General features: G+C 46.0%; 1 long non-coding RNA gene across 3 annotated transcripts in view; it reads left to right on the forward strand.

The window, feature by feature from the left end:
- Positions 1 to 10,846, forward strand: part of LOC122174781 (uncharacterized) — a 63,738-nt gene that overhangs the window by 8,544 nt on the left and 44,348 nt on the right. Inside the window, exon 2 of one of the 3 annotated variants that reach the window (XR_006177082.2) lies at positions 5,210 to 5,995. The exons of the other annotated variants lie outside the window; for them this stretch is intronic. This is a non-coding gene — a long non-coding RNA (uncharacterized LOC122174781). Of the gene's footprint in view, positions 1 to 5,209; positions 5,996 to 10,846 lie in introns of those variants that run through there. 3 annotated transcript variants of the gene reach the window in all.

The following is a 10,846-nucleotide window of genomic DNA, read 5'->3' on the forward strand; positions in this document are numbered from 1 at the left end:
GCAACTTCCATGAGCCCAAGTTTATGGGAAACCCTGGGTGCAAGAACTCATGTGACTTGGCATCAAGTCTTGACCTGTTCATCTAGTATCTCCTCCAGGCTACAGAATAGGAGCATCAAGGCACAGCAGGCCAGCTCCACCGCACAGCAGAACAGGAAGCTCATTAACACAACTTTGTTAACACAGAGTTGAGGCCGTGCAGCAGGGCCCAGCAGCTGCTTTATTTCTTCCCTTACTTGTATTGGCAAAAACAACGAGGAGTCCTTGTGGCACCTTAGAGACTAACAAATTTATTTGGGCTTAAGCTTTCGTGGGCTAAAACCCACTTCATCAGATGCATGGAGTGAAAAATACAGTAAGCAGAATATATATTCTAGCACATGAAAAGATGGGAGTTGCCTTACCAAGTGGTCAGTGCTTATGAGCCAATTCAATTAAGGTGGAAGTAGCATATTCTCAACAGTTGACAAGAAGGGGTGAATACCAAGGGAGGGAAAATTACTTTTGTAGTGCTAATAGGGTGACCAGACAGCAAGTGTGAAAAATCGGGACAGAGGGTGGGGGGGTAATAGGAGCCTATATAAGAAAAAGATCCAAAAATTGGGACTGTCCCTATAAAATCAGGACATCTGGTCACCCTAAGTGCTAACGAGGCCAATGCAATCAAGGTGGCCCATTTCAAACAGTTGACAAGAAGGTGTGAGTATCAGCAGAGGGGAAATTACTTTTTGTAGTGACCCATCCACTCCCAGTCTTTATTCAGGCCTAATTTGATGGTGTCTAGTTTGCAAATTAATTCCAGTTCTGCAGTTTCTTGTTGGAGTCTGTTTTTGAAGTTTTTTTGTTGAAGAATTGCCACTTTTAAGTCTGTTATTAAGTGTCCAGGAAGATTGAAGTGTTCTCCTACTGGTTTCTGAACATTACAATTCTTGATGTCTGATCTGTGTCCATTTATTCTTTTGTGTAGAGACTGTCCGGTTTGGCCAATGTACATGGCAGAGGGGCATTGCTGGCACATGATGGCATATATTACATTGGTAGATGTGCAGGTGAACAAGCCCCTGATGGTGTGGCTGATGTGGTTAGGTCCTACGATGGTGTCCCTTGAATAGATATGCAGACAGAGTTAGCAACGGGGTTTGTTACAGGGATTGGTTCCTGGGCTAGTGTTTCTGTTGTGTGGTGTGTAGTTGCTGGTGAGTATTTGCTTCAGGTTAGGGGGCTGTCTGTAAGCGAGGACTGGCCTGTGTCCCAAGGTCTGTGAGAGTGAGGGATCGTTCTTCAGGATAGGTTGTAGATTCTTGATAATGTGCTGGAGAGGTTTTAGTTGGGGGCTGTAGGTGATGGCTAATGGCATTCTGTTACTTTCTTTGTTTGTCCTGTAGCAGGTGACTTCTGGGTACCCTTCTGGCTCTGTCAATCTGTTTCTTCACTTCACCAGGTGGGTATTGTAGTTTTAAGACTGCTTGGTAGAGATCACGTAGGTGTTTGTCTCTGTCTGAGGGATTGGAGCAAATGCGGTTGTATTTTAGAGCTTGGCTGTAGACAATGGATTGTGTGATGTGGTCTGGATGAAAGCTGGAGGCGTGTAGGTAAGTATAGCGGTCAGTAGGTTTCCGGTATAGGGTGGTGCTTATGTGACCATCACTTATTTGCAGTGTAGTGTCCAGGAAGTGGATCTCTTGTGTGGACTGGTCCAGGCTGAGGTTGATGGTGGGGTGGAAATTGTTGAAATCCTGACGGAATTCCTCAAGGGCCTCCTTCCCATGGGTCCAGATGATTAAGATGTCATCAATGTAGCATAAGTAGAGTAGAGGCGCGAGGGGACAAGAGCTGAGGAAGCATTGTTCTAAGTCAGCCATAAAAATGTTGGCATACTGTGGGGCCATGTGAGTACCCATAGTAGTCCCGCTGACTTGAAGGTATAAATTGTCAAGTTCAGCCACCAGGTTTGCCGTAACATTATCTGGGATACTATTCCTGACGGCTTGTAGTCCATCTTTGTATGGAATGTTGGTGTAGAGAGTTTCTGGCTCTGTGGATGAGGGGAAAGCAGTGGACGTGTTATTCCTTGACTTTAGCAAAACTTTTGATATGGTCTCCCACAGTATTCTTGCCAGCAAGTTAAAGAAGTATGGTCTGGATGAATGGACTATAAGGTGGATAGAAAGCTGGGTAGATCGTCAGGCTCAATGGGTAGTGATCAATAGCTCATGCAGAGTGCCCCAAGTGTCGGTCCTGGGGCCGGTTTTGTTTAATATCTTCATTAATGATCTGGAAGATGGCATGGACTGCACCCTCAGCAAGTCTGCAGATTACACTAAACTGGGAGGAGTGGTAGATACGCTGGAGGGTAGGGATAGGATACAGAGGGACCTAGACAAATTAGAGGATTGCGCCAAAAGAAACCTGATGAGGTTCAACAAGGACAAGTGCAGAGTCCTGCACTTAGGACAGAAGAATCCCATGCACTGCTACACACTAGGGACCGAATGGCTGGGCAGTAGTTCTACAGAAAAGGACCTAGGGGTTACAGTGGACGAGAAGCTGGATATGAGTCAACAGTGTGCCCTTGTTGCCAAGAAGGCTAATGGCATTTTGGGCTGTATAAGTAGGGGCATTGCCAGCAGATCAAGGGACGTGATCATTCCCCTCTATTCGGCATCGGTGAGGCCTCATCTGGAGTACTGTGTCCAGTTTTGGGCCCCACACTACAAGAAGGATGTGGAAAAATTGGAAAGAGTCCTGCGGAGGGCAACAAAAATGATGAGGGGGCTGGAGCATATGACTTATGAAGAGAGGCTGAGGGAACTGGGATTGTTTAGTCTGCAGAAGAGAAAATATGAGGGGAGATTTGATATCTGCTTTCAACTACCTGAAAGGGGGTTCCAAAGAGGATGGATCTAGACTCTTCTCAGTGGTAGCAGATGACAGAACAAGGAGTAATGGTCTCAAGTTGCAGTGGGGGAGGTTTAGGTTGGATATTAGGAAAAACTTTTTCACTAGGAGGGTGGTGAAGCACTGGAATGGGTTACCTGGGGAGGTCATAAAATCTCCTTCCTTAGAGGTTTTTAAGGTCAGGCTTGACAAAGCCCTGGCTGGGATGATTTAGTTGGGGATTGGTCCTGCTTTGAGAAGGGGGTTGGACTAGATGACCTCCTGAGGTCCCTTCCAACCCTGATATTCTATGATTCTATGATTCTACATCCATAGTGGCTAGGATGGTGTTTTCTGGAAGATTGTAGTTTCCTCAGGAAGTCAGTGGTGTCGTGAAGATAGCTGGGAGTGCTGGTAGCGTAGGGCCTGAGGAGAGAGTTCACAAAGCCGGACAATCCTGCTGTCAGGGCGCCAGTGCCTGAGATGATGGGGCGTCCAGGATTCCTAGGTTTATGGATCTTGGATAGCAGATAGAGCCCCGACCAGGGGTATTCTATGGGTGTGTCTGTGTAGATTTGCCATATACATAAGCACACTATGATACTATAGTGCTCCCTCTGGGGGAAGCTATCTATTGTAACATCCTTTTGTCACATTTGTGATAGCAAAATTAAACACAGATCTTATAATTTGCTCACATATTGAACATTCTAGTACACTCCCTTAAAATCTGTCTAATCACGTATGACTTAACACCAACTCTTCATTTATTGTCTTTTTTTTTATTCTACTAATTGTTAACTTGCTTAGGAACTGAGGTATTTTTCCTTTGGGTTTGAGAGGGTTGTTCTTTCATGCCTGTGTCTTGTCTCCCTTGCAGGCAGGTTGATGTTGGATCAAATGCAAGTCTTGTAATGACAGGTGAGGGTATGGTGGTGTTTTGAGAGTTGCTCCAACATCTATCAGTTGCTCATTGACTTGTGTTCCTGATGTGTCCTACTGATCAAGTCTCATATTTCACTGTCCTCCACGTCTGTTCATAGTTGGGCATATGGATTTGTGGTTCCTGTGAAACGTGCCCAGCCACTGCTACATTACAGGAGTGAGGGTTTACCTGTAGCTTGCTCCAAGGGCATAATTTGTCTGGAGGAAATCATTTGATCCTTACAGGTTCTCATGGTTGTAGTTCTGGGAGGTCTTTAGCTTGTTGGTCATAGTAATAATAATTTAATCACTAGATCTCAAAGTACTTTACAAAGGAGGTCAGTATCATTACCCCATTTTTCAGGTGGGGAAACTGAGGTTCAGGGAGGTGAAATGACTTGTCCAAGATCAGCCAGCAGGCCAGTGGAAGACATAGGAGCAGAGCCCAGGTCTGCTGAATCCCTGCCCAGTGCTCTAATCCCCTAGACCACTTCCTTTGCACATCTTTCTTTTCCTTTTAGTCTGTTACTCTTTCCACCATGACCAATGGTTGTAATGCTGGAGTTATAGGTACACCTCTACCCCGATATAACACAAATTTGGATATAATGCGCACTCCGGTGGATCAAAGCAAGTTCGATATAACGCGGTTTCACCTATAACGTGGTAAGATTTTTTTGGCTCCCGAGAACAGCATTATATCGAGGTAGAGGTGTACCAGGCTACACATGTCTTCACATCAAGCCTTCTACCGGGCTGCTATTAAGGCCTAAGAAGTGTTTCTCCATTCAAGGCTGGCTTGCCACATATACAGCTTTCTTTAATACAGTCTTAGCAATTTTCACTGCCAGTTGGGCTTTGCCATTTGACTGGCTGTGACATGTTGAGTACGTGATGGGACTGAATTCCCATTCCTTGGTAAATTGTATAAACTCACTGCAACATAACTGAGGTTCTCTGTGTGAAATGACACTGTCTGGGATCCTATTCCTGCTGAGGTAGTCTATGTGGTTTGCTGTGAAAAAGTCAATTTCTACTTTGCTAGGCATGTTGGGGAAGCTGAGTATTTTACTTGTTGCTGTTGTTTTTGTATTTCCTCCTTTGTCCTACATTTCCCCACATGTATCACAATTGCTCACCAGGCCTCTGATCAGAGGCAATGTGGCCCAGCAGATACAGCACTGGACTGGGATTCAGGAGATTTGAATCATATTTCCAGCTCAGCCACTTGCCTGCCAGGTGACTTCGGGCATGTACTTCACCTTCCTGTACTTCAGTTGCCCCATCTGTACGATAGGGAAAATGATGCTAAAGTGCTTTGAGATGTAGTCATGAAAAGCGCTACACACGGACTGTGTATTATTGTTATTGATCATGTTTGGCCAGTATATATCATCTGTTTTTTCAGATACAGCTTCAGTTCCAGCTCTGCTGTATTCTCAAGAGAATGTTTGTTGTCAACAATCTGGCTATTATGATTCCACTACCTTTATGTATGAAGCTATTGTGGCCCCTTTTTGACCCAAGATGTTTTGGGGCCCTGGGGATGTTCCAGTTGGTAGGGGAAATTGATGGTACTGAAAATAATGTTAAGAGTAATTTCTTATGCATAAATTTGGACATTTTTCCAACAGGCTGACTTTGTTTGGCCTGGGTGTTGTGATTAAAAGTTGCTATATGGAATATGGTGGCAAGCTTAAATTCAACCAAATGTACTGCCAAGAGACAATTAAAGGAAAAATAGGCAAAAAGCCCCTATGCAGAGAAACAGGTCAAGGTGACCTGGCCAAATTTGCACAGATATGTATAATCAGTGGTAATAAACCCATCAGAAGTAAGAATAACCAAATGAAATTAGCAAAAGCAGCAAAAGTTACATGCCAATTAAAGTTCATGCATGCATATTATATGTTGCATGTAATACTTAATATTCATAATACCAAATGTTTTTGGAAGATAAATAATAAATATGTAATTAGCATGTTTGATAAAATGTGTTGGGTGGACAGGGTAGTTGGAGTTCGTAGGAGACATCCATCATGACCCACCTACGTCCCAGGAGAAGGTAACTGGCCATTACTCTTTTTCTATATGTCTGTCATTTCTTACCTTTAAGTAGTAGTAGTAATTGTCATTGCAAGGAATGCTTCTGGTTAAAATAAAGGTTTGAATTAATAAAACAGATTGTCTCAGACTAGAGTGTGTGCCTTTCTCACCAATCATGGGAGTCTGGTATTTTCTTTGATGCAGTTTTGTTTATTTACAAAGACCATACAAAGTCCTGTGTCTTTGGATGCAGAACAAACCAAATAGCAGGAAATATCTTCTTTTGCTCACAGCACCAAGAGCACTCTTTTCAGCCTACACCCCAATCCATAATCCTCTCCCCGGGTTTTTTCCAGGGTCAGCCACCAAGCTTTCACCAGATCCATTCCTGGATTTTCTGTTCTGCCTTCCCACACCCCACCTGCAAAACAGTATTTAGCCAAAAGCTCCTGGGTGAGTTTACTCACTCCTTTTGTCGTAGGCACAGGCTTTTGCTTAAAGTTATGTTTTGAAGGCGAATTAACATCTGTTAACCCCAATAGGGTTTTAACTCAACCCATATCAAGGCTTCGCCCAGCACAGTATACTCCACTCCGCTCAATAATTGCAGTAGTCTTGAGAATCATGTGAGATTTCTCCCATAGGCATAGTGGCATTTCTCCTGTAGGCATGACTGCTATATTGGGAAGGGGGGACACAATTGTAACCCTTCTGCCCATCTTAGTTGGCAGTAACAAGGGCCGGGTTCAGTATCTAGGGGTTCCTTTTCAATAACACAATGCAAAACCGGCTCGAGCCCCCACCCAGTGACCTGGGACAATTACATACCACCCCCTGGGCGCCTCTAAGAGGCAATACTTCCCCTCTCACAAGCACGGAGTCTGAGTGTAGCCGAAAATGTTTAATAACATGAGGTAAACGACATCAGCATTAAATTGGAAAAACACCACAAACAGGATTCATAACACAAACCATGAGCAAAAGACCCACCCCCAAAGTCCCAAAAGTCCAACACCCCAAAAGTCTCTGTCCCTGGTCAGTGCAGCCCCAGAGTTGAAAAGTTTATCTGCACAGTCTTACCCCCCGCACCCCCAGCCTGGGTGGAAATGGGGGGGGGGGAGAAAGGGGCACACAGGGTATTAAGGGGCACCTTACGTGGTCCGAGGCCGACTGCCCCGCCTCTCCATGGGGTTCTGCTGCAGCCTTCACCACGAGCCGCTCCATTCCTCCAGCCATCCTGAGCCACTCCCGCCGTCCCACAAACTGCTCCGCTCCTCTCCGCTGTCCCGTGGGCTACGCCAACCATGCCGCAAACTGCTCAACTCTGCTCCCCGTCCCGTGGGCCGCACCAACCATCCCACAAACTGCTCTGCCAGCCGTTTAGCAATAAATCTTCAGGCTCCCGCACTAGTTAACACAGCAGTCAGTGATCTCCGCTTGTAGTAGGGGAGCCCCAATGCTGGTGCACCATTAGCCCAAAGTGAATTCAGCATAGCAGCCTGTAACTAGACTCTTAGTGGAATCAAACTTAGCTCTGCTATTCAACAGTGGAGAGAGGAGATGGTGCAATTGGTGTTTCAGGCCCTCAAAAGGGCCAGGAAAGAATTAAGTGAGCACGAAGAGCGGAGGCAGGATGCGATGCTGAGGCTAATGGGGGAGCAAATGGACATGATGAAGCATCTGTTGGAGCTGCAGGAAAGCCAACAAGAGCACAGACCCCCATTGCATCCACTGTATAACCGCTTACCCTTCTCCTCATGTTCCATAGCCGCCCCACCCAGAAGCCCAAGAACATGGAGGGGAGGCTCCGGGCACCCAGCCACTCTACTGCAGAGGATGGCTCAAGAAACAAAAGACTGTCATTCAAAGAGTTTGATTTTAGAGTGTGGCTACAATAAGCAATGTGGCCTTGTTCTTCCCTCCTCCCCCACCCTACCTGGGCTACCTTGTCCGTTCTCTTTTTTTTTTTACTTAATAAAGAAAGAATGCATGGTTTCAAAACAATAGTTACCTTATTTCAAAAGGGGGAGGGTGGTTGGCTTACAGGGAATTAAAATCAACAAAGGGGGCGGGTTTGCATCAAGAAGAAACACACACAACTGTCACAGCGAAGCCTGGCCAGTCATGAAACTGGTTTTCAAAGCCTCTCTGATGCGCAGTGCACCTTGCTGTGCTCTTCTAATTGCCCTGGTGTCTGGCTGTTCAAAATCAGATGCCAGGTGATTTGCCTCAACCTCCCACCCCGCCATAAACATCTCCCCCTTACTCTCACAGATATTATGGAGCACACAGCAAGCAGAAATAACAATGGGAATGTTGGTTGCGCTGAGGTCTGACTTAGTCAGCAAACAGCATCAGCAAGCTTTTAAATGTCCAAAGGCACATTCTACCACCATTCTGCACTTGCTTAGCCTATAGTTCAACTGTTCCTTACTACTGTGCAGGCTTCATGAGCAGGGCCGGCTCTAACTTTTTTGCCACCCTGCCATACCTCCTCCCCCCCCCCCCCCAAGCACCGCCGAAATCCCCGCCCCCCAGCATCGTGCCACCCGAAGCCCTGCCCCCTCCAAGCATCGCGCCACCTGAAGCCCCCTCCCCCCTCCGAGCGCCGCGCCAGCCCCCGCCCCCCGAAGCCCCCCCCCCTCCAAGCACCATGCCGCCCGAAGCCCCCGCCCCCCCTCCAAGCGCCGCGCCGCTGAATCAATAAATAAATAATAAAAAAATTGGGTGCCGCCCTGCCCCAAGATGCTGCCCCAAGCATGTGCTTGGTTGGCTGGTGCCTGGAGCCAGCCCTGTTCATGAGCCATGGGAACAAGGGGTAGGCTGGGGTAGGTGCGACCACGCGGTGCTGCCAGCTGGGAGAGCAGCCTGAGGCAGAAGCCTCCAGCTCGCATGATATTCCAGGCAGGATTGAATTTCCATGAGACGAAACTTAAAGAGAATGACCTGGAGTCTCTGGCTCCCATTCGGTGCTCTAAGAGGAGGATAGCCATGTCTGTCCAGGCGCCCCTGATCGACCTCACCGAGGTCTGCCAGGAGCACCCAGGAGAGGTACAATGGCTATCGGTCCTACTGCACCGTCTTCCGCGAAGGCAAGGCGCTGCTGCTGTGTAGCATCTGCCAGCAGCACCCAGGAAATGTACGGTGACGGTGAGCTGAGCGGGCTCCATGCTTGCCATGGTATGGCATCTGCTGTTGCTTTCATGGAGCAGGGGAGGCCTGACGACATGTACCCAAACCACCCGCGACGATATTTTTGACCCATCAGGCATTGGGGGCTTAACCCAGAATTCCAATGGGCAGTGGAGACTGCGGGAACTGTGGGTGGTTACACACAGTGCACCACTCTGTAAGTCGATGCTAGCCATGGTAGTGAGGACGCACTCCGCCGACTTAATGAGCTTAGTGTGGACATACGCAATTGACTGTATAAAATTGGTTTCTAAAAATTGACTTCTATAAAATCGACCTAATTTCATAGTGTAGATATACCCATAGCTGCAGCTTCACTTAATGGGAGCTTAATAAACTTAATAAAATGCTACAAAAATATAAAATGCTATATAATGCTCAGTACTCTGAAAGTCATGTCCTTGGTGTCTCAAATTGGGCACCCAGAATCAGAGGATACTTTTGACCTGAATCTTTCTGACCCTTAGTTCCTCATCTGTATAATGGGATCATAATACCCTGCCGTCTTACAAGAGTGGTATGAAGATATGTTAATTAATGTTTGTGAAGTTCTCAGATACAATAGTGATGAGGTTCCATAAAAAAACCAAGTGAGGAAATTAATAATTTCTTAATAACATCTTCCAAGTAGCGTTTAAATAGTGCCTAGGGCCCTTCATTGAAAAATGAGGAGAAAACAAACTATTGAATAGCTGCTCATTATTATGATTACTGATCATGTTTATTATGGAAATGCCTAATGGCAACCCATGAATGTGGCAATGTCCTGTGGGACAAGTACTGTGAACATTTAATTAAAGACTTTCATTGCCCTCCGCTGGACTATCCAATTTCTCCACATCCTTTTTGTAGTGGGGGGTGGGTCCCAAACTGGATGCAATACTCCAGATGTGACCTCACCAGTGCCAAATAAAGGGGAATAATCACTTCCCTCGATCTGCTGGCAATGCTCCTATTAATGCATCCCAATATGCTGTTAGCCTTCTTGGCAACAAGGGCACACTGTTGACTCATATCCATCTTCTTGTCCACTGTAATCCCCAGGTACTTTTCAGCAGAACTGCCAATTAGCCAGTCGATCCCCAGCCTGTAGCAGTGCCTGGGATTCTTCCGTCCTAAGTGCAGGACTCTGCATTTTTCCTTGTTGAACCTCATCAGATTTCTTTTGGCCCAATCCTCCAATTTGTCTAGGTCACTCTGGACCCTATCCCTACCCTCAAGCTAATCCCTACCTCTCCCCCAAGCTTAGTATCATCTGCGAACTTGGTGAGCATGCAATCCATCCCTTCATTCAGATCATTAATGAAGATGTTGAACAAAACCAGCCCTTAAAAGTCTACAACAGCGACTTCTAGATTCTACTCGACCTCTACATAGCTTTTACAAATTCCTGTCCTATAAAACACTGACAGTTGAGTGGAGTGAGGCACTACCAGCAATGGGGCTGCTATGTGCTCAGGACAGAATAGAGAATTTGAACACAGAGTGGAATATCATAGGATGAATGAATGAAGATTTGACTTCAAGTTCTTTTTTAACATCACTAGTGGCTTGACCCGATCTTTGTGCTATGTTTCTGGATGAAAGAAGTAGGAATTCATCTCTTGCTACTCCCAGTCACAAAAGCTACAGTTGAGTGTTCTTTTTCATCATTGAATAGAATTTTGTGTTCTGAAAGAAGTCGCCTTCTGCCTGATCATGTGAATGAACTAATGAGCATATAAATTGAAGGAATGGAAGTACTGGACACACAAGAAGCCACCAAAGATGAAACCATTGCATTCAAGAAGTTCATTAACAGAGTTGT

The sequence above is a fragment of the Chrysemys picta genome, chromosome 8, assembly GCF_011386835.1.
Source record: "Chrysemys picta bellii isolate R12L10 chromosome 8, ASM1138683v2, whole genome shotgun sequence".
NCBI lineage: Eukaryota > Metazoa > Chordata > Testudines > Emydidae > Chrysemys > Chrysemys picta.